The sequence below is a fragment of the Mesoplodon bidens genome (assembly GCF_964165515.1).
Source record: "Mesoplodon bidens genome assembly, chromosome: X".
NCBI lineage: Eukaryota > Metazoa > Chordata > Mammalia > Artiodactyla > Ziphiidae > Mesoplodon > Mesoplodon bidens.
In genome coordinates, this window is record NC_138163.1 from 43,535,878 (window position 1) to 43,560,069 (window position 24,192).

Consider the following 24,192-nt stretch of genomic DNA (forward strand, 5'->3'; position numbering starts at 1 on the left):
AAATGAGAAATAAGAGGTAGAAGGCCAGATTCAATCCAGAAACTGGTTTTCCATGAAAATCTGTAAACCTTTCCCTTCGGGGATGAAAAAGTCAATAGTTTCTTAGTGTATTGAAAGCTGGTATTATGCCTTGTAGATCTTTGCTATAATCAACACCCTACTCACAGCTAGTGCTCACCACAAGTTAGATGGTGATGGGGAGGTAGCAATGATTGTAAGAATGAATTCAATCACTTGTCAAAATTTATTAATTTGTGAGGACTCCTTTTCATGTTGTTTCCTCACAAAATATTTCATATTTTCTGAGATTCTGTTCCATACAACATCTGGACAATCCCAGGTGGGTAAAATTAAGTGAACATCCCCATCTTTGAAATGTGACACTACTACATTAAATGGCAGTGGTTCTCAATGAGGAGGGTGATTTTGCACCATAGGGGGCATTTAGCAATGTCTGGAGACATGTTTGGTTGTCCCAAGATGGGGATGAAACCAAGCAGCACCCTGTGGGGCCCTCCCAGGTACAAATCCTTTCTGTGCACTCCACTAACCCCCACCCCCATTCTTGTTTGTAGGAAAAATAGGCTTCATTCAGCCTCCTAGAACTTCCGTGAGTTCCAAAGGGCAGATTCACAGTTGCTAATCAAGGAAGTAAGAGGGATGCAGAGACAAAGGAGGAACAATCAAGGAACAATAGTACAGACTCAGGGCAGGGTCCTGGTTCTCCTGAAGGAATATACATAACAATATCTTTGATACATGCACCCCAATGTTCATTGCAACTCTATTTACAATAGCCCGGAGATGGAAACAACCTAAGTGTCCATCATCCGATGAACGGATAAAGAAGATGTGGCACATATATACAATGCAATATTACTCAGCCATAAAAAAACGAAATTGAGCTATTTGTAATGAGGTGGATAGACCTAGAGTCTGTCATACAGAGTGAAGTAAGTCAGAAAGAGAAAGGCAAATACCATATGCTAACACATATATATGGAATTTAAGAAAAAAAATGTCATGAAGAACCTAGGGGTAAGACAGGAATAAAGACACAGACCTACTAGAGAATGGACTTGAGGATATGGGGAGGGGGAAGAGTGAGCTGTGACAAAGTGAGAGAGTGGCATGGACATATATACACTACCAAACGTAAAATAGATAGCTAGTGGGAAGCAGCCGCATAGCACAGGGAGTTCAGCTCGGTGCTTTGTGACCACCTAGAGGGGTGGGATAGGGAAGGTGGGAGGGAGGGAGACCCAAGAGGGAGGGGATATGGGGATATATGTATAGCTGATTCAGTTTGTTATAAAGCAGAAACTAACACACCATTGTAAAGCAATTATACTCCAATAAAGCTGTAAAAAAAAAAGAGTATGGAAATGGAGGTTCCACTCTCACCCCTGCCCCCCAAACCCCCTCAGCCAGGAACACAAACTCTTCGTTCCCCAAAGCAATACTTTTCTCCAGCGCCTTGATCCCACACAAAAGCTTAATACTGTCCAGAATACTGGGCCACCCGGGGGCTTAGGGAACAGATGACAACAGATAAACTTGTCTTGCTTGGTGCCTCGAGGGACTTTCTCAGGGTAGCCTAGGAGAGTTGCTAGGGCTCCCACTGAACATAAGTAAGCCAGCTTCCCCAGTACAGCAATGGGAACACTCGGCCATTTAGGGCAGACGGTTCTTTTTGGAGCTCGACTCAAGCTCGCAGTGCATGCTCAGGGGGTTAAGGCAACAGCGGCAAGCACAGCAGAGCTTTCTCTCTCTAAGCTCTAGGTTGTTCTGAGAACGGGCAGGGAAAAGGGTTTCAGGTACCAGCCCAGCGGCCAGAAAGGCAGAGCCCCGCACCCGCCTTTCTGGAGAGAGGTAGTGAGGGAGATAAAAGACAAAGCCGAGCTTTGGGGCTGTGTGGCCGGGCCAGGAGATGCTGCCAGCTAGTGGACCTAAGCACCTGCAGGTTGCAGGTATGAATCTCAGCCATTTCTTCCCAGGAAGTTTCAAGAGGGTTCAGGGTGCCCGAGTACAGCGTGAGTGGTGGCGGGTGGGGAGGTGCCTCACGTGATCCGAAGGTGCAAAGATCAAGGAGGGGTCCAAGTGGCCGGTGACACCCACCCCTCCACACACACACACAGACGCCACTACCACCGCTAAGCAACTTACTCCCTCATCCTACAATACTGCTATCCATCCCCACTCCTCTTCTATCTAGGTTGGGTCTTGGATGACCGACCCTAACCCTACGGGTGAGAGGGGCAAGGATGGGAGAATTGGGCTGCACCCCAAGGCTGCCTGCACTGGGTTACACTAGAAGGGTCAGAGATCCAAGACCCCCACGTCAGCTCCTGGCGACTCAGGGTCCTGCGCTCGGTGCCGAGGTCCTGCTGTCCACCGGCCGCTCGCCCGCGCTCTCGCTGGCTCAACTCCCTTCCCCCCGGGATGACCCGTGGCTGCCCATGCAGCCCCGCCACCAGCGGCTCAGAGCCCGGGCTGACGGGGGCCGGGGGGGGGGGGTCACAGTCCAAAGGAGGGGCACTCAGGACAAGGGGCAAAGAGAGTCTGCCGGCCAGGCGCTCCGAGCTTCTCCGGTCCCCTCTACCCGAAACCGCGCTCAGCCCCCCAGTCTCTGTCACCCCCTAGGGGAGGGGGAGGCCCGGGGAGAGCAAACGAATGAAACAGAAAATTCCGTACCGAGGGGGGAGAGATGAGACGGTGGGACAGGGCAGCGCGGGGGCTGACTTGGGGTTTCATCTGCGGCTTCCTTCCACCCCTGGCTACCGAGCTGCAGAGAAGGCAGGAGCTGCTGCCCCATCCTCCCTCTCTCTCTTTCCCTCCCCCCTCCCCGCCTCCCCCGCCCTGCCCCGCCCGCCCTGCCTTGAGCTCAGAGTGTGTGAGGCACCCGGTCCAGGTTGGGGGAGGTGAGAGGTGCTTTCGCCAACGGCAGCGGGCTCCCCCAACGCCCCACACACACACACACACATACACACACCTCACAACCGCGACGGGTTCTCCCAGCTCGCAGCCACCCAAAGGAGACGAGGAAGAGAAAAGGAGCAGAGGGAAGCCGGGAGCAGATAGAAGGGAAAGGGAAGAGCTCAGGGTTGGACATTTTTGGAGCTGGGGTGCGGAGGAGAAAAGGAGCGCGCCTCCTCGATTTTCCCCTCCCCACCCCTCTTTGCTTTTCTCTCCCCTTCGTTGTATAGCATTTTCCAGAAGCGACAGCGGAAGGGGACAGAAACCTCTAGTCTAGAAAGATTTGGAAGGGTGGCCAGGGCTCCCGCCAGCTAGTACCTAGCAGCTGGAGCTGGAGTGTGTGTGTGTGTGCATGTGAGAGTGCGGATGCAGGTCTGTCTCTCCCCGTGTCTTCTCTCTCTCCCCCTCACACTCCCGCATCAGCTACCTCTGTCAGTTCCCCGTGTCAGTTTCTTCCCCTGCTCTTATTGTGTGTCAGGCTGCGGGAAGGAGTGTGTGCCTTTGAAGCGGCCCACGTTGGGTCAGAGAGCCGGGAGAAGCGAGCGAGGACAAGGCAGGGGCGCGGGTAGAGCAGAGAGTTTCGGGGTGCTGACGAAGGCGAAAGGTGAGCAGAGCCGGCCGGCCACAGGGAAGTTTGGGAATGACTGAGAAGCGAAGGGAGAAACCGCGGTAGGAGCCGGCACTTGCGCTTCTTGCCACGCCCCGCCCCTTTCCCGGTGCCCATCCGCCCACCGGCCAGGCAGCCTTGAGGCCCCGGCTGGGCTGTCCCAGGCGGTTGCTGTTGGCGCGCCGCGGGAGAACCGGTAAGGCGGCAGCACCGAGCTCCTTGGCTCTCGGACGCCAGACGACGCACATCCGAACAAATCACTTGGCCTGGGGTAAGTCGACCGGCGGCCCAGAGCCCTCTGCTTTGCTGCCGGAGCGCTGCCAAAAGGCGGCGAGGTGCGGGCTGAGTGAAGATGCTGGGATGCTGAGAGCTGGGAGGCGCTGGCTGGCTGTGGGCTAGGGTGGTGGGGAGCAGAGCGAAGCAAGCAACAGTTTTTTGGACACAGGGAGAGAGATATGCTGGGGCTCTAGGAATGTTAGGACAAGGTGGCTCTTGGCAATGTCCAAAAACATCCTTTTCATTTGGGATGTTCTCCTAAACCAGAGCTTTGCCCTACCCCTGGACAGTGATCTGAGATCTGAGATCAATATTGACTTGGGAGATGGGCATGGAATAAGGACACTGGCCCTTTGGCCAAAAGCCACTTTAAGATGCCGAGAGCCGGAGGTGAGCTCACGAGGGCTCAGGGACCAGAGCCCCCATTGACCTTCTTTCTGTTTTGTATCCTTCAAACTTATGAAATGGCCAGATTCATTTCCCTGGATCCTTAAAGGAACCAGGAAATACAAATAGGGAGACATCAGTCAGATCTCTGCTCCAAAGTGGACACCCCCTCGCTCCCCAAACACACACACTGACTTGGACAAACAGCCATGATCATGATTGTACCCCCCCACACACAGGTACTGAGCTGTATTTCCAGATCCTGATCTTTCTCCATGGTCTGTAAGAGTGAAACTAGGAAAAGGGCTCTTTCCCCCTTTGCCAGCTTGGGATCTTCTTGTCATAGTCAAGTATGTGGTGATGGCTACCACAGGAAGCCAGGAAAAAAGCAGGAAGCCAGGAAAGTGATCTGGAAGACAGGATCTCTGAACTTTACCTGAGTTTATCATATGACTAGGAGAGACACAGGCTAATCAGTAATGCTCCCTTTAAAGACTGTGCATGTCAGCCTTGGCTTCAAATGAAAAAAATATTTACTACATTGACATGGCACCCAGATCCACTTGTCTATTGCTATATCTTTATCTGCATGGCATTTAGCAAATATGGCAAGTTTATATAGTAGCGTTTGTAATTGTCTATTGTCGGTCTCGGGCATTTTTTTGGTGTTCTACAGATGTTGGTATTTGGTGTTATATGATGTTTCCTTTCCTACAGACTCTTAAAAACCTGAGATAAATGATGTCAAATGGTATCTTTCACCCAGTCTTTAACATCTGCTTATTCTAAACCAGAAGGCATGGAAATACATTTTCATAGTACCAAGTTGGTCTCAAAGCAAATGTTTAGCCTAGGATAAAGGAAACCCAAAGGGTCAAGCTCTATTTGCCAGGTTGAAGGAAAAGCTGAATGCCACTTGAAATCTGTTTTGGTCCCTGGAAGATGCTGTTTTCATGAAGTTTTACCATAGATAGGTAGGTAGGTAAGTAGATAGATAGATAGATAGATAGATAGATAGATAGATAGATAGATAGAAAGATAAGTTTTACCATAGATAGATAGGTAGACAGAGAGGCAGATAGATAGATAGAGTGTGACACTGCTTTCATAAAGTTGTAATATATGTGGTGTGTATGTATTTTTTCAAGGACTCAGATCAACTCCATACAATCTGGGCTCTGTGCTGCTGTAGCTGAGTGGGGAGTATTTGAATTTGTGCTTCCAAAGCATCCAGGCTCTTCTGTTAAACTTTCTATTTATTATTATGTTACCAAAATACAATGAATTACCTCTTTCCAACTCAGGAAATGAGAGAAACAGATTTTGCATTAAGTGAACTGTTTATGTTGCATCAGGCAATTTGTTCTAATGCTCACTGCCGAGAGACAGGATAGAACAAGGATTACTCAAGTAGGAACTGAAAAGGTGCCCGTTCTGTTACTTTTTTAGGCAGTCATAAGCAAATATCTTCTTAGGTTAAAATTACACATTCCCATAAATAGCAAAGACCAGGTTGCAGACAGGTAGGAAAGAATCAGCAGCTTCATACTAGGGGAAGAACTGAAAGTGTCAACAGGCATGAAGCCTAAGGTATAGGTCTTTGCTCTGTTCTTGGTGATGTGAGTATCTGGCTGCTGCAGTGGGTCCTGGTCCACGGTTCCTCAGGGGACAAGGAGATGGGCAGTTCAGGGATACAGAGCCATGTAGTCCTCAGCTGTGTTGACACACATTCACCTGGCTTTAGTGTATGCTCTAATGCAGAGACCTGGACCAGATAACATCTGCCATTTCTACCAGCTATAAGAGCTATAGCACTATGAGTCCATTCTTTCTAGAATTAACAACTGAAACCAGAATGACACATAGAACCACAGTGCTTAGAGAAGGCCAGGCCAGAAAATTACAGATGCAGTGGGGATGAAGAGGAAAAGGATAGGACAGAACCCAAAGATGTTTTGAAACATGGAAAGAAAACCATCCAGGTGTTTGCTTTCTTTTGCTTTGGCTGGGGATGGAATTAGTCCGGGAAATTGATTAAGAAGTGAAGCACCCTAAAATTGCCTATGACTTGCCTTGTAAACACTGCAAACAGTGAGAGAATTCCTTAGAACCTGAGAATGGGGAGCACTGAAGTACATTTTCATTTTTGCCATCGCATTTCACTCCTTGGCATATTCAATTCCAATCTATGAGCCATTCAGGTGCTTAATTATCAAATGGATAATTTCAAACATGTCATGCTATTGCCCTCCAGCCTGCTTCCAAATATTCTACTTTGTCTTTTGCCATGACTCCATCACTGAAAGAGAGGGACCAAAATATTTCTGCCTGCTTTACTTCTGCCAAAGTTTCTTGTTTTCAGCTAAGTACACAAAGTCGTTCAGAAGCCTCCTGTGAACTGGTAGGGAATAAGAGGGGCAGGACCTTTCTCCTCAGAGTGCCCTGTGCCACCGGCCTGATCTGGCCTGGCTAGTTTCCAGATTTCTGGGGAGGGGTACGACAAAGTTTGCAGCCTGCAGACAGAAATGATGCCTCATTCTAGGCAGAAGTTGTAGCTAATCAACCCCAGACCAGGGCTAAGCTGAGGCTCGCCACTGAGTCCAGAGCTTAGTAGCTGAGGTTTCCATAGTATCATCCCTTCTAAACTCACATAGCTTCCCTTCTGTTGGTGGGTCTCTCAAGCCCTTTGTCCAGTGAGACCAACCAACCCATCCCAATAGCAAGGAAGGAGTCCTGAATGACCCAGCTGTGGTCTCATAAGCAAACATGTACACCATACTCAACTGAGCAAGAAGAGATCATTTAAAAAATAATAATAATAAAAGCTGGTGGGACAAAGCAAAAATTGCAGTTCGCTGGGTCAGGGAACTCTGCAATTTCCCTAGGTTTGGTTGTCCATCACTCACTGTGGAGTTGATGCTGGTAGCCCACACAATTGCCCCAGCTTTTAGCCTTAGCAAGGGCAAGAAAAGAGCTGATGGTAGGAAATAAGCAGGGATCTTGGCAGGGTCCAATCCCCTCATTTCTCCTATAAAGAAATTGAGGCCCAGGGCTTCCCTGGTGGCGCAGTGGTTGGGAGTCCACCTGCCGATGCAGGGGACACGGGTTCGTGCCCCAGTCCGGGAAGATCCCACATGCCGCGGAGCGGCTGGGCCCGTGAGCCATGGCCGCTGAGCCTGCGCGTCCAGAGCCTGTGCTCCGCGACGGGAGAGGCCACAACAGTGAGAGGCCCGCGTACCACAAAAAAAAAAAAAAAAAAAAAAAGAAAGAAAGAAAGAAAGAAATTGATTGAGGCCCAGAGAGTAGAAATGACTTCCCCAAAACATAGAACCAGCTAGTGACAGAACCAACCCAGGACTGCCTGCTGGTACTGAATATATTTCCTAAAGCTCTCTGAAGATCTTTCCAAAAAATTAAGAGGTAACAAAAGCCAAGTTTATCAAGATCACAGACCTCTACTTCCATCCCGTATTTATATATTCATACTTATATGTTTATTGCCATATCTTTGTGCATTGCCTTCTCACCCACCATTTGCCCCCAGCACGCGCACGTGCACACACACGCGCGCGCGCACACACACACACACACACACACACCCCTATCTTGCTAGCTAAGAAAACATGGCATATGCCTATAAGCCAGTATATTCAGGTGGAGGGCAGAATTAAACATGACAAAGATTTAGCTGCTCACACTTATCTGACTGATATGGCTCACACCACCAACAGCAAGACATCTAGAAAACCCAGTCTCTGCCGCTCCCTTTTAGCTTTGAGGAATGGAAGCTGGTAGAATCTAGTAACTATGGTTTAGGCTTTGTATACTCAGAATTGGCACCCATAAATATGTATGCACACACACACACACACACACACACACTTCCTGAAAAATTAAAACAAAGGAAATAGAAAAGAGAAGGCAGATGATTTTCATAGTAAAGTATGAGAAGAAGGAAGGTTTGCAGGGAGGCTGTTTCCTGCCTCCATTCTTTAGCCCTGATGCCTGGTTTCCATTAATCCCACCATAGTTTCTTTTAGGATCTGAGAAAAGACGCCAATGAAGACATGTCTATTACAGCCCAGAAGAATGATGTGAAAAACTTTCACATTATAGGGAGAATATCACAAGTATAGGAAAGAGGCTAGAATGAGTGGGCTAAGGCCTTGCTACTCCATGTGTGGTCCCCACAGTGGTAGCACCACCATCCCCTGGCAGCTATTTATAAATACAGAATCTCAGACCCTTCCTCAGACCTACCAAATTAGAATCTGACATTTAAGAATATCCCCCAGAGATTTTTTTGTATGCTAAAGTTTGCGAGGCACTGGCTAGAGCTTATCCCAAAAAGCATCAGAAAGTCATTTGAAAATAAACAACTACCTACTGGGCATGTAGGGACAATTCATGCAGCTTATCATTTAAAAAACTAAAAATATGAACTTTCCCCAGGTCCACTTCTCTCTGTACTCAGTGTAAAAGCTTTAAGTGTGGGCAAAAGAGTTGACTGAAAGGAAGCCACCAGGGCAGGTTGAGTCCCTGTCACAATTTGAATCTCTCCTGCCTCTTCTTCCTTTGCATCTCTGTCTGCTTTCCTCTTCTGCTTTTAAGAGCCCATGTGATCATATTGGGCCTACCTGGATCATCCAGGATAATCTCCTTATTTTAGGGTATTATAATTAGCAACCTTAACCTAACACATTGACAGGTTCTGGGGATGTGCTGACATATTTGCAGGGCCATTATGTTGCCTACCATAATTTTCTATGTGTTGAGTGCTACAAATACATTATCTTAAATAACAGGGCCATTACGTTGCCTACCATAATCTTCTATGTGTTGAATGCTACAAATACATTATCTTAAATAATCTTCACTACAGTCTCTAAATGATAGGTATTATTACTCCCATTTAACAGATGGGGAAACAGGATCAGGCAAGTTAAGTGGTATGCCTGATATTGTACAGCTAGCAAACGGTGGAGGCACAATGGGAACATAGGTGTCTCTTCCTCCAAATCTTGCATTTTCCCCTTGGCTTGCATTATAATGCCTGCTCATTATCAGAAAGCTCTTTCAATTGTTATTTTTGTTTTCTTTGTTGCTGTTTGTTGTTATTTTGTTTTCTTTTTTATTTAAATTTTTGAATAGGTAATTTATGTCCATTGTTTGAAAATCAAAATATATAAAAGGGTATTCAGTGACAAGCCTTGCTTCCACTGTTTCCCATCTACTTGGTTGCCACCACCCCTGCACCATTTTATGTTTTCCCCTCTAGAACTTCTGAATGAAAATGTAAGAAACTATGAATTGATGTGCAGAAAGGTTTTTACATCATAACAAAACCTCTCAAGCTACAGCCCAAATCCATTTTGTCCTTTTGCTACATTCTCAATACAACACAAGTTTGGAAGAACTAACACCTGTGTTAAGGGACAAATCTTTGGGCCAATCAGTTACGCAAGCAATTGGTGACCATGCCCACTTTCTATAATGCTTTATAGTCCCACTGACCCCATGGTGCTCACCTGAATACTCTGTACATCATATAACCCTAATGCCTCAATATTTTTATATATCCCACCAATTTTATCTGGACATTCCAGAATCCTGGAATCCCAGGAAGCACAAACACAAGAGGGGAGGGGTGGGGGAGGAAGATAGAGAAAGGACAGAAGTGTTCACAGTGCACACTGGGGCAAAAAACATTAAAAATTCATGAAATATAGTTCTCATTACCCCACAGAGTAACAAGGGGATCATATTTTAGTATAAATAAGCCCAATGTCTTATTTATAAATAATCTTTTAAAAACTGACACAGCTTTCCATCTAACTTGCAAAAGAACGTGGAACTTTTGCATAGTTGTAAACACTGAAACAGACTACCATATAGTTGGGTGGAATGTAATATATCAACAGGCAGAGAAAAAGATGACAAGTTTGGTTTAAACAAAGAATTGAGTAAAACTGATAACAAAATCAATATGCCACAGTTAATTATTTCTGTTATCCCTGCTATGGACATTGTAACTTAAGAACTGCTTCTTCCCAATATATCAGTTGCATGTAGTATGTACTTGTCTTCTCATAGCACAAAATAGAACATCTTATCATCCTTTTTTTGTTTAAACCAGTGTTTTTCAAAATGTGGGCAATGATTCATTAATATAGTGTGAAATCAGTTTAGTAGTTCATCACCACTATTTTTAAATAAAATAGATTAAAAGAGAAAAATGTGAATCACATGTAGTAAGAGTAAACATTGTTTCATGAAACTTTTGTTCAGTACCGTATGTATGTGAGTCTGTGAGTCTGTGTGGTGAACATATGTGTGTGTGAGTATGTGCACGTTTGTGTGTATGTTGGATCCTATGTAAATTTTTTTTTGCTGTGCGTTACTGTCAAAAAGTTTGATAAATATTGCTTTGAATTATTGGAACCACTGGCCAGATATTATAAATAATCCTTATAAATAAATGAATCTCTGCCTAAACATAAAAACCTTGGTCTTCCTGAACTATTAGGGAACTCTATGCTACCCTTTGGTGTTGTAGTACCAAATCTGTGGCAATGCCCAGAAAGCAACAGGGATCCAAAGAAAAACTTAAAAATCCACTAAAAATGGGAATGCTTTCTCTCTGTGATGCAAGAACATCTGGGGATTTATGACATCTGGATTTGGAACTGAGCTTCCCAGTTGTCACTTCCATTGCCATCTCTTAGATACAGTGGCTCAGGGGCCCTGGCCAGTACTGAACATCACCTGAAAGTCTGCAGCTTACATAAAATATTTTACCTCAAAAGCCACTTTATGCTATAGACTCTGCTGACATCTTCACAAAGTGGTCATTCCCAGAAACATTTCCTAGATTGGTACCATTTAGTCTAAGAAATACCAAGCAATAAAGAAAGGTATGTTTGGGGATAAATCAAGGAAAGAGCTGATGAAGTGGTGATGTATAAGTAAAGGTTTTCCTAGGACTGCAGAAAAGAGGATTTTCACATTTGTCATAGGATCATTATACCAGGGAAGAGAAAACTGAGAGAGCGAATGGGGAGGAAAGAAAGAGGAGAGTGTTAAGTAGTCATTAAACAGTCAAATCCTCCAAGGGTTAACTGAGCCCCTACTGTCAATCACTTGACAGATGTTCACTGAGTGTGGACTAGGTGGAAGGCACTGTGGGATACAAATGTGCATGCCCACTCTTTCCCTCTAGGAGCTTACAACATGATCAGGAGTGAGTTGGATGAGTAAAATCATGGTGTGGCTGAGTAGGACGCTGTGGTTTAATCCATTCATGGAAATCTACACAGGCACATCTAAGAGACAGAACTGGGAAATTAGGTTGTGGTAAGTCTGTGGAGAGCTTTATATGTTAGGATGTGGCTAGATTTAATTTAATGTATGAAACAGAGATAGCAATGGATTTTGAGATAAGAAATGAAATAAGGATAGCAATGTTTGGGGATGATTATCCTGGAAATCCTATGCAGGAAGGATTGATGGAGGAGCAAGCAATGGCAGGCATACTGGTTAGGAAGCAATTATAGAAATCCAGGCATGAGGAGTAAGTGACACTGTGGTTGAGTATTGAATCTGAGTCCAAACCCAGTGTGGACTAGCTCTGGGTGTGATTCTAGCTCTGCCACACTGAGCCTTCATGTTCTCGTCTATGAAAAGAGGATACTAAGAAGACCTACCTCATGGGAATGATATGAGGATAAAATGAGTTAATACATATAAAGTACTTAGCCCAGTACCTGGCCATAGCACGCACTTGATCCATGTTAACTGTTGTAGATTTTATTACTGTTTTTGTTACTGTAGTAGTGGGCCTGGAAAGGAGGGGCTGTGAAAGACACCATAAGGAAAAGTAAATATATTATGGTGAACTGTTGTATATGTGTGATGAAGGTAGTCAAAGATGACTGCAAGTTTTGTCCAGGTAACAGAGAATGATGATGCCATAAGGAAACGTGAAGGTGGGGTGAGATGCGAAGATGATGAATTGAGATTTTGATATAGTATGAAGTTTGAAGCCAGACAAAGCATCCTTATACAAATGTCCACCAAGAAATTTAGATGTGGAAATGGAGCTCAAGAGAGAGGTTAGGAAATGAGATGAAAATCTGGGAAGTCATAGATATACATATAAAAATTTTATCTCTAAAAAGTAGATTTACAATGTCTAAGGAAGAAAGTCAGAAGAGGGGGAAAAGCAGATAAAGTAGAACCTGATGGTCCACGTTAACTGGAAGGAGAAGCGCCAGAGAAAGAGTGATGGAAGGCAAAAGGATAACTGTGCCAAGCATCGTGGAGAATTCAGAGGAAGAACATTCTATGCCTTGTGAACTTAAGATGCTTATAATCCGGATGAAACAATATGATATTGAGACTTGTGACAGAGAGCATTATAAAGTATGGAATATGTAATAATGACATTCGCTTTAAAAATATAAGCTCTTGGTTCCAAAATATACCTTATTTTATTGACTAGAGAGGTGAAGAAATTTTCATGGGTGTTTTAGCCCTTGAACGATGGATGACATTTGGAGATATGTGGGGGGATGCATTTCAGATGAGAGGAATCATGTGATCCAAGTGAGGAGTTAGAAATTGGCACATCAAGTTTAAGGAAGAGAGAGGAGATACATCTGACAGGAGTGAAGAGAAGATTAGGAAAGGGAAGAGAGGAAATTTTTTTTCAAATCAACCACATAGTTAATCTCCAGTCCCAACTAAGGAGAGATTTTAAATGTTCAGTCTCATCTTCACTTTAAAGCTAGATGTTTCATGTCATTTTTTTCTAACATGAAACTGGACTTCCAGTTTTCTCAATTAAGTGACTGAGTGAACAGTGTTGCTGCTAAGAAGAACAAGGAATGATGGAGGGAAAAGAGCAGGTTAGGGTGAGGGGATACAGGGGTGGGAGAGAGATGATGAGTTAGGTGTGGGACATGTTGAGGTCAAGGTGCCAGTGGACATCCAAGTACAGATGTTAGATATGTGGGTCTAGGACTCAAAATAGAAGTCTGAGCTGGAGACATAGATTAGGAAATCAACATCCCATCATAGTGATAACAATGATGATGACAACTGTTTTATTAAATATATACTACATTAAAGGCATGGTTGCGAGAGTTTTCCTAATAATAAATCATTTAACCTTCACAACAACCCTATGAAGTACCACAAGTAGTATCTATTGGAGCCAGGATTTAAAGCCAGGCAAGTAAAACTCCAAACCCCATGCACTGAGCTACCATGTTAACAGCGGTGTTAGTCATTGAACTAGAATCAATTATTCTAGCAGAGTAGAGTAAACAAAGAAATAAGTTAACTACTGATCCTTGGAAATGCCAACATTTGAGAAGTAGGTGGGAGAAAGGAAGCTTTCTGAAGAGACTAAGAGATCATAAAGGTAGAAGGAGAACTGGAAGTAAGTGTTGCCTTCAAAATCATGGGGGGAGAAAGAAAGGGGGTGTGTATTATCAGCACTGAGAACTGTAACCATTGGATTTGACAATTTGAGGAGCCCTGAATTATGTAATGGCTAGAGCTGAGGTCAGCGAACCACAACCATGGGACAAATCTGGCCTACCACATGTTTGTGTATGGACTGCAAGCTAAAAATGATCTTCACATTTTTCAATGCCTGGGAAAAAGTCAAAAGAAGAAGAAGATTTCATGACGTAAAAATTATAGGAAATTCAACTTCAGTGTCCATAAATAAAGTTTTATTGGAATGCAGTCACTCTCATTCTTTTATATATCCTCTATGGCTGCTTTCAGACCACAATGGCAGAGCTGAACAGTAGCACCGGAGACTATATGGCATGCAAACCCTAAAACCTTTATTATCTAAGCCTTTACAGAACAAGTTTGTGGGCCCCTGAGTTAAAGAATGGGCTCTGGGCTTCCCTGGTGGCGCAGTGGTTGAGAGTCCGCCTGCCGATGCAGGGGACACGGGTTCGTGCCCCTGTCCGGGAAGATCCCACATGCCACAGAGCGGCTGGGCCCATGAGCCATGGCCGCTGAGCCTGAGCGTCCAGAGCCTGTGCTCCGCAACGGGAGAGGCCACAACAGTGAGAGACCCGCGGGAAAAAAAAAAAAAAAAAAAAAACAGAATGGGCTCTAATGTCAAATCACCTCTATTCAAATCCCAGCTCTACCACTCACTAGGCTATGTGACCTTCAACAAGTCACTTAGAAGCTCTAACCAACACCGTCTGTAAAATGGACATTATACTAGTACCGACCTCATAGGATTGTTGTGAGGATCAAATAAGACAATTTGTACAAAGTACCTAACAGTGCCTGGTTCGTATTTAGAACTTAATGTGAGCTGCTGTTAATGTTGTGATGTGGTAGAAATCAGTCACAGAGACAGAAGCCAAACTGGAGATGAAGACTAAACAAATGGAAGCTATGATTTTGAGAATTTTCACAGCAGAGTTGAGAATGGGGAAGGAAGTAGCTGGGGTGGGGGTGGGGATTCTTATTTTTGATGGAGAGATGCAAACACATTCAAGGGCTGAGAAGGGGAGAATTGGGTGAAGAAGACTGAGCATATGGGAGAAAAGAAATGGAACAACACACTGTGGAGGTAGGAGGTGGAGGACCAAAAGCAGGGGTGGGGAGATTAGCCTTAGAAAAGGCGTGGGAACAGCTGAAAAACGAAAATAAAGTTAGATACAAATATAAGATTTGCCGTGGAGTGGTGGAAGTTCATATCTCAAAGACCCTTTCTTCTGTGAGGCAGGAGACAAGCTCTTCTGTTGTGAGGCAGGGGGCAGTGGGACAGGATGGATCCCTGGATGTGGGACTTTCAAAAGGAAGTAGACTCGGGAGATGCAAAAGGGAGGTGTGTGTGGAATGGCACTGGAGGCTTGGCCTAGCTTGGAAAATCAGAACTTGGTGGCACCAATCTGCACAGTCATGTAACTTCCTCTAGAGGTATTTCAAAGTCTGGGAGAAGAGATCTAGGAAAGGAAGAGTTGAGTTGGGTCAGGATTTGCAGATGGGTTGAAAGACTTGGAAAATGCGACACCGCCACTGGCAACCACTTGATTCCGCACCAGCCTGTCCTCGGAAACACTATCTTGTTAGCAGGCACTGCAGCTTGCTCAACTTTATCCTGCCTGGTGTGGCATCGAATTTGCACAGTGGCACAGCCTCCCCAGACATTTCTAGATTTCCTTCCCTGAAATCTCTTTGCAACGTGATAACAGGCAGACAGTAGGCTGGAAACTCGGAGGAGGAACGTAAACTGTGACTTTGCAGAGAGGGAGTGGTACTGCTGAAGGGTGAGGGCTAGTGCCAGGGGTAGCCTGAGTCCCGATCGGGACTCCAAGAGCCCAGCGATAGAATCCCTTTTAATTTGCAAGAGACAGGATGCAAGCTTTATGGTGTCCTGACATGGATCCAAATAAAATGCTACAGCAGATAGTATGTTAGGTTTGGTTCCCTTAAGACCCCAGAGGTAAAGTGACAGGGCTCACAGACCAACTCCTGTCTGGACAAACTAAAGACAGAGCAGGGGTCGGGGAAGGGGACGTGTGTCCCTACTTGCTAGAGGAGGCCGGAGATACAGGGAACAAATGCTTTGGCCAGGAGTCAAGGTGGCAAGGAAGAAATGGAACAATGCGTGCTCCCAACAGGTGCCTGCTAGGCCCCCTCGAGATGTGCAGTCAGCTGACACTACAACAGGGTAGTTCTGAAGATTCTGTGCCACACTACCTTCAGAGAGCTCGAGCCTGGAGAAAGTGAGTCTCCTGAAGGCATGTCCCCATCCTACCTTGACCTTCTGGCCTGGGGCCCAGACAAGTATGTGTTCCCCTTAGAGGCTGCCAGGCACATCAGTGGGTCTGATAACATGATGGAGGGGACCAGTTGGCCTTCAGATAGCACCGCATATTCCCAAAGCACTTTCTTATCTAGCCTTTTAAGCAGACTAGTACAGCGTCAAGAGCACTACCCTAGGAGCCAGGAATTTAAGCACTAACTCTGCCACTTACCAGTACTATGACCTTAAAGAGGACACTTAACCACTCTGAGCCTCAGCTTTTAGCATTTGTAAAATGAAGATAAGAGTAGTACTGTTCTTACAGAGTTGTTGTAAGGATATAATAACGGTGCTTAGCACAGAGCCTGGCTTATGATAAGCATTCATTAGCTTTCTCAGCCTCCTCCCCCATCCTCCTCATCCCCATGTAACATCTAAAGATTTGAAGTGTGACTGCCAACAAAATTAAGCCTGAACCTTGGCTTTACCACTTACAGGTCATAAGACCTTGGGCAAGTCACATACCGCCCTGAGCCTGCTTCCTCATCCTCAGTTCAAAGCAAACTTGCCGATTAATCAAAATACAGTGTGTGGAAAGTATACAGTACCATCCAGATGCTCATTTTCTGTTTGAAAGAGCATCACCCCATTTTTACAGACAGGAAAAGGGACCTGAGAGGTAAAGGCGTTTATCCAATGAAGCAATGGCAAACCAGGGATGAGAACCCAAGACCCCTCTACTCCCAACCCAGGGCTCTTCCCACTCATGTTCTCTGGGAGCAGTTGGTCCTCTACCCAGAAGAGAGGGTCCCATCTGGACCCAGCAGTGGAGACTGATGATGTGTGTGCTTCCCTACTGCTCACCAGCCAGAAACATAGCAGCACAGACTGAGCCCCTTTCAGGCAGATGTCAGAAGCGAGAACTTCACAGCCTTCTCCTAACTCCTGTAGCAACTGAACAGCATTTGGAAATAGCAGGATCCAGCTGTCCTCATACTCGAAATACTTTCCTCTCCCCACTACCAGCCAACCTTGGCCTCTGAACCTCCAGCAGGTGAGCATTGTTCCTTTAAGCCTCAGTCCTTATTCAAAAGATGAACTCCCTAGGACCTGCCTATAAGGCCTGCTACCAAGGATCAGTCATCAGCTCAGTAGTAGGAATCAGATTCTCCAGCTCTTTCTCTCTCTGGGAGGGGGGAAGAGGGAGATTTAAACGACAGGACACTGCTTAGGCCTCCTGTACAGCTAGAGAGCACTGGGAACAGCAGAGGAGACATTATAAACAGAGAGAGGGACACAAAAAGGGTAGGCTGATAAAGCAACTCATCTGTACCCTGTCTGGGGATGGAGGGACAGGAAGGACTGAAGAGACATCCCTGGAAGGTTAGAAAGAGCACAGACTTGAATGCAAAGGTCAGGGTTCCCATGCTATCAGCAAACTTCTTAACCTCTCTAAGCCTCAGTTTTTTTCTCCTGTAAAATGGGATGATAATACCATCTACCTCACCAGATTATTTTGTGAGTAAGAAGAAATAATGTGTATGAATATGCTTAGAAATCCCTACCCAGACATAAGGGATTATTAGGACTCCAGCACTAAAGGCACCCGGTGAACCTCCCAAGGGAGTCTTAAGGGTGCAGTGACCTTGACAGCTAATGACCAGATGAGATGCATCTGGCGTCCCTCCCAGCCCCTCTGCTGTTAAGTAGAGCATGTCATGTACCTGCCATGCTTCATCTCTCAGTCTATCTCCAGCAAAAGGGGAGTTTACCAGCTCTCCCAGGGGCCAGCAGTAGGTCTTAAGATCTCTGATCCCAAAGCAGAGGAGGTGGGCAATGGGCAGAGGGCAAGGTTCTTGAGACTACATGTCTTTCTGGCCACAACCTCCAGACAGACATAACACCCCTGGCACAAGCTGGGGAGGCAGAAACAATTAGGTTAACCTCTCAGGGACAAGGCTCTGGAGTCATTAAAGCAGTGACATAATTAGCCTGCCAAATCTGAGACCACAGACACACATTGCAGCAATATGGCAAAACAGTTGTCTCAGGAAATAAAGCAATATATAAATAATTACTGAGACTATTAGCTATTTTTTCTCTCCCTCCCTTCCCCATCCCTGACACTACTGGGATCAAAGGCCCCACAAGGGTGACAGTCACAGGAAGAGAGGTGACAGCGGAAGGAATAGCTGGGGCCAAGGATTCCATTTGGCCAGAGGTTGAGAGCCCTGCAAAAATGTCTGCCTGCAAAGCCCCAAGGGGCGCCACAGTCTTCTCTGTGAGGAGAGCAGGCAGGGATGAACTAAGAACAACCTCCAGTAAGAGATGGAAAAGAGATGAGACTGGTGATAGGACAGAGAGGTACCTAAGGCCCTCTTGTCAGGGCCCCATGATTCAGCCCCAGCCCCAGAGAGGTGACTGGCCCCAAGCAAGGCTGAGCTTCCCAGTGTGTGAGACAGGGAAGTAGAAAGAGTGGCAGGATGCTGGGCTGTGCATTCCATCCTGCATGGGCATTCCCACCATACCTTCCTCTTTTCTTTTCCCAAATAAGCCCTGCACCTAAAGTGACAGGAATGGGGACAGTCATTATACAGAGGTAAAATCACAGTTGGTAAGGAGGGAACAAGGCCGGCCACATTAGCCCTCAAACCAAGCAATTTAAAGTTCTTTGTACTCTCCACTAGGATTTCTTTAATTTATTTTATTAAACACTTGCTATATGCCAGATACTGTTATACAAATGTTAACTCATATAATCTTCATAACAGCCCTGTAATGTAAAGACTATGATAATTCCCATTTTACAGATGAGGAAAGCAGGATATTAGATAAATTGCCTAAAGCAACACAGCTAGTATATGGTAAAATCAGGATTTGACAAAACTACAATGAGATATCACCTCACACTGGTCAGAATGGCCATCATCAAAAAATCTACAAACAACAAATGCTGGAGAGGGTGTGGAGAAAAGGGAACCCTCTTGCGCTGTTGGTGGGAATGTAAATTGATACAGCCACTATGGAGAACAGTATGGAGGTTCCTTAAAAAACTAAAAATAGAACTACCATACGACCCAGCAATCCCACTACTGGGCATATACCCTGAGAAAACCGTAACTCCAAAAGAGTCATGTACCACAATGTTCATTGCAGCTCTATTTACAATAGCCAGGACATGGAAGCAGCCCAAGTGTCCATCGACAGATGAATGGATAAAGAAGATGTGGCACATATATACAATGGAATAGTACTCGGCCATAAAAAGAAACAAATCTGAGTTATTTGTAGTGAGGTGGATGGACCTAGAGACTGTCATACAGAGTGAAGTAAGTCAGAAAGAGAAAAACAAATACTGTATGCTAACACATATATATGGAATATATATATTAAAAAAGCTCATGAAGAACCTAGAGGCAGGACAGGAATAAAGATGCAGATGTAGAGAATGGACTTGAGGACACAGGGAGGAGCAAGGGCAAGCTGGGATGAAGTGAGAGAGTGGCATGGACATATATACACTACCAAACGTAAAATAGCTAGCTAGTGGGAAGCAGCCACATAGCACAGGGAGATCAACTCGGTGTTTTTTGACCACCTAGAAGGGTGGGATAGGAAGGGTGGGAGGGAGGTGCAAGAGGGAGGAGATATAGGGATATATGTATATGCATAGCTGATTCACTTTGTTATAAAGCAGAAACTAACACACCATTGTAAAGCAATTATACTCCAGGAGGGAGGGAGATGCAAGAGGGAAGAGATATAGGGATATATGTATATGTATAACTGATTCACTTTGTTATAAAGCAGAAACTAACACACCACTGTAAAGCAATTATACTCCAATAAAGATGTTTAAAAAAAAATCAGGATTTTAACCCAGGCTAGCCCAATTCCAGAGAAGAGACCATGCTCTTAACCTCTGTGTTATGCTTCCTGACAGCTGAAATTCAAACTGTACACCTGCTATGTTTTGCTGGAATTCTATAGTTTGTGGGCATCCTCTACCAGTCTAAGCATTGATGGTGGGCTCCATAAGGGCCAGGCCAGGCGTTGCTGGGTCACTGCCAAATTCCTAGGGCCTAACATAGGGGCTCAATGATTAAATGAAGTTATTCATGAATTACAGATTCAGTAAGTATTTTCTGAAAACCAACTAAATGCCAAATACTATGCAAATGTTTAGGATGGGGGAGAAGTAGATAAGACCCATCTCCTTAACCCCAAGCTTGTTTTATTTGAGGAAAAACAAATAACTGCAATACCTTGAGACAGGAACTATTTTCAATGTATGGACGGAATTACAGACAATTCTGGGACCAGGGAAGTACAGAAGCAGGACTGTTTCGTTCTGCCTGGCGAAGTCAGGGAGAGCTACTGAGAGGGGAGGTAACATTTGAGCTGCAACTTGAAGGAGAAGTAGGTATTCACGAGCAGAGAACAGGTGTCAGGTGGCAGCATGCCAGGCAAAGAGAAAAGCATGAGGCAAGTTAGCAATGTGCTGGGGACAAGTAGTCTGGTGTGGCTGGAGTCTAGGATATGTGAGTGGGAGTAGCAGAAAGATACCTCTGGATAGCTAGGTAGGGGCCTACTGATCAATTCAAACTTGATCCTGTAGCCAGAGGAAAATCAGCAAACTCTTAAGTATGGGAAAGATATGATCAGATTTGTGTTCTGGAAACCTCATAATCACTGAGTGAATGACAGAGAAGAGCATGATGTCAGGGAGATCACAGAATAGGAGGTTACAATAGTCCAACAGAGTGATGGCAATGTCCCAAAGTCAGACAACAGCTATGGGAATAGAGAGAAGGGAATGGAGGTGAGAAACTTTTTCGAGGCTGTATTGACAGCATTTGGTGATGGGATGTGGAAGAGTGATGGAAAAGGGGGATTCGAGGATGACTCCCACTTTCCTGGCCTGGGAAACTGCATAGATGGTGTTGCCAAAGACTAATATAAAATATGTGTGGTAGATTAAGATGGGAGTGGTGATGAATTTGGTATTAGATCTGTTACGTCTGAGGTATGTGTAAAGCAATTACATACCAGTGGTGATGCCCAGTAGGCAGTTGGACACATAAGTTCAGGAGGAAGGTAGAAAGAGATTAGATTTGCTATTCATGGCTATACAATTCAGTCATAGAAACTATGTGTGTGAGTGTGATTGATCTTTTTTAAAACGACCCAGACCATGACTTGATCCATCCTATGTTGAAAGGGAACTCTCTAGGTCTTCAGACAAAAAGATATGGCTTGCTTTTCTATGACCCCATTATCTAAACTTTTCAGTAGGGGGATTATTCCAATACAACATTTCTAGATGATTAAGGAAAATCAATCACTTATATGGACAAGGCAGAGAGTTGGCTCCCATTCTGAGGGCATTGAGCCAGAGACCCTGGGCACTTCCTTCCCATTTCCAAAGCTAGCTGTCTGAGATGTATGGACTGCCATAGTGGAAAGCAGCTCCATGGACTCTACATTACAGAAGGGCCTTCATCTTTCTTCCAGTTGTCCCCTGGCCCTGATGACTCATTGACTAGAGGCCCAGAGCAAAGCTTGGCAACAGCCTTTTCTCTTCTGAGGAAAATTTTTAAAAAAAGAAAAATGGCGTTGATGGTAAATTGCTTGGTGACTTTGAGTGAGTAATTTATCCTCTCTGTTGCTTGGGAAATAATGATATTTAGCTGATCTATTTCACCAGGAAGCTTTGAGAATGAAATGAACTAAAGAGTATGAAAATGCCTTTTAAAATATATTGTATTGTAGGTGAAATAGATCATAATTTCAAGCACCAAGATCCTTGGACTGTACTTTACAATCTATCATTGTTTCAAACAAAAGATATTTTTACTCTGCCTCCATTTACTTTCCTATATATGAAAGAAGTGACCATGGAACTTTGTTATTTTGAAGTGTTTGTATATTTGGGGTAGGGTGGGGAGTATGTTGGCTTGCCGACAAACTAAATTTTTATAAATGGCTTTGGCATAAGTAAGCACTTAAAATGCTAAGTATATTTTTTATACTATCTGACATTATTCTTTTAATCTTTCATATATCTTCCTCCAGTATCTCTTTTGCTACAAAGAATTCATTCAGGCATACACTACTGAACCCAAGCCCCTGTAAGGAAAGGGAAAAAAAAAAAACCCAATCTCCCTGTGCCTCTGTGCCTGCTCTACAGGCAGAAGGGCTCCTTTATTTAAATTAATAAAATAAAAATTAAGGCGTCATTAATTTTCTAGGGCTTCTGCCTTCAGGTGCATTTTAAAAAAGGAGCAAGCATCAATCCCTGAGATGTCTATAGTTCTCAAAAGCCAAAAATGAGCATGAAGATGTGCTAATATCAAGCAGAGACAGTACTGCACAGGTGAGGAAGGAGGAAGACATGCCAATGAATAAGAGTTCTTCAGCCCATAAAAGGTAAGCCTGGATAAAGCCAACAGACTTGCAATCTGAGTGAAATAGCAAGAAAGGTGAATCAGGACACAGTGAAATTAATGTCATAATGTTGGTTGGCCCTGCCTACAGTCCAGAGTTCAAACATGCCAATCTAGAATCTCTAGGTCTCTTCAAGCCCCAGAGTCCCACAATACAACAAAATGAAATGGACTTAAACAGCCTGAGACTTGTCCTTTTTCAAACTAGCCTAAGACATCAGTAAACAACTTCTAAGCAGAGAAGAAACATTTCCGGTGATGCCGCCACCGTTCTTCAGTCTCACGAACTAAAAGCCTGGGTCATCTTACCTTCCACCTTTCCTTTGCCCCACATGATGAAATCGAGTCAATAAGCCCAGTTTATTTATCTTCTACGTGGTGTTGCTGCATACCTTACTGCATTTTCCCACTGCTATTAGCCTAGTTACAGCCCTTATCACTTCCTGTCCACGGGGTAGCCTCCTGGCTGGTCCAACTGCCTCCAGTCTCTCCATCCTGCACAGTATCACCAGATTCATCCTCCCTTGACATTATCCTTTGCTCGAAACCTCCAGTGCTTCCTCACTGCGTACAGGATAAAGCTCAAACTCCTCTCATAGGCCTCCTAGGCCTTTCCTTAGTTGGCCCTAACCACATTTTCAGTGTTATCTCCTTCCATAAACCCTTCACTCTAGAAAAACAGCTACTTGCAGTTTCCTCCGGTACAACCTGTGCTTCCCCCACATTTGCCTGTACCATGTATTCAATCAAGAATATATTGGGAGATTGGGATTGACATATATACACTAATATGTATAAAATGGATAACTAATAAGAACCTGCTGTATAAAAAAATAAATAAAATAAAATTCAAAAAAAAGAATATAGTCCCTGCTCTAAACTACCTCTCTAAATATTACCCATCCTTCGAGATCTAGCTCAAATTCTACCTCACCCAACAAATATATTGGGTTGGCCAACCCAATATATTGCGTGTCTAGTATGTATCAGACATTTTAAAGCCTTTGCTAGCTTTTGTAGTTTTTGATGACTGCTCCCTTCCCTGAGTCTAAATAATTCCCTTACATTACTATTAGCCATGATTTTCTGTCTATACATTTTTTCTCTTCCCAAGTAGATTAAGCTCCTTGAGAGCAGAGACTCAGTTCTGTATTTCTTTCTAGCCAACCCTCACTCCACACCCTGCAAATAACACATTGCCTTGTATAGAATAGGAAGGCAATAAATATTTCTTTCAATTATTTTTATAACAGTGTATTTACAATCAGAAATCTTATTGCTCTGGAGAGAAATTCTGTCAGGCAGCATCGAAGCAGTCTAAATGAAGCAGGGCAAAAGTAAAATAAGTTGGTTATCTGAGCCACGATACAATTGAATTCCAAGTCTAGAAGGTAAATATATCTTGCTGATTAAATGGAATGGCCTGGTGATATAAAGAACACCTATAAAAATAATTTAGGAGAAAGATATATAGGAGAAAGAGAAAGATGACTGTAACTTATAAAGGGAAATCAAACCATTATATCATTGGGATAAACTGTTCCTGGTTTTAGTCAGAAGAACTAATTCAAAACTCTCAGTAACTTCCAGTTAGGAGTTAGTTTTAGGCTTCCTTACAGATTGTGGATTAGTGTAAAGAAAAAACACGGAGATGGGCTGGCACAAGAAGAACCTGCTTCTGGACTTTTTCCTTTACTCTGTCTTTCCCTCCC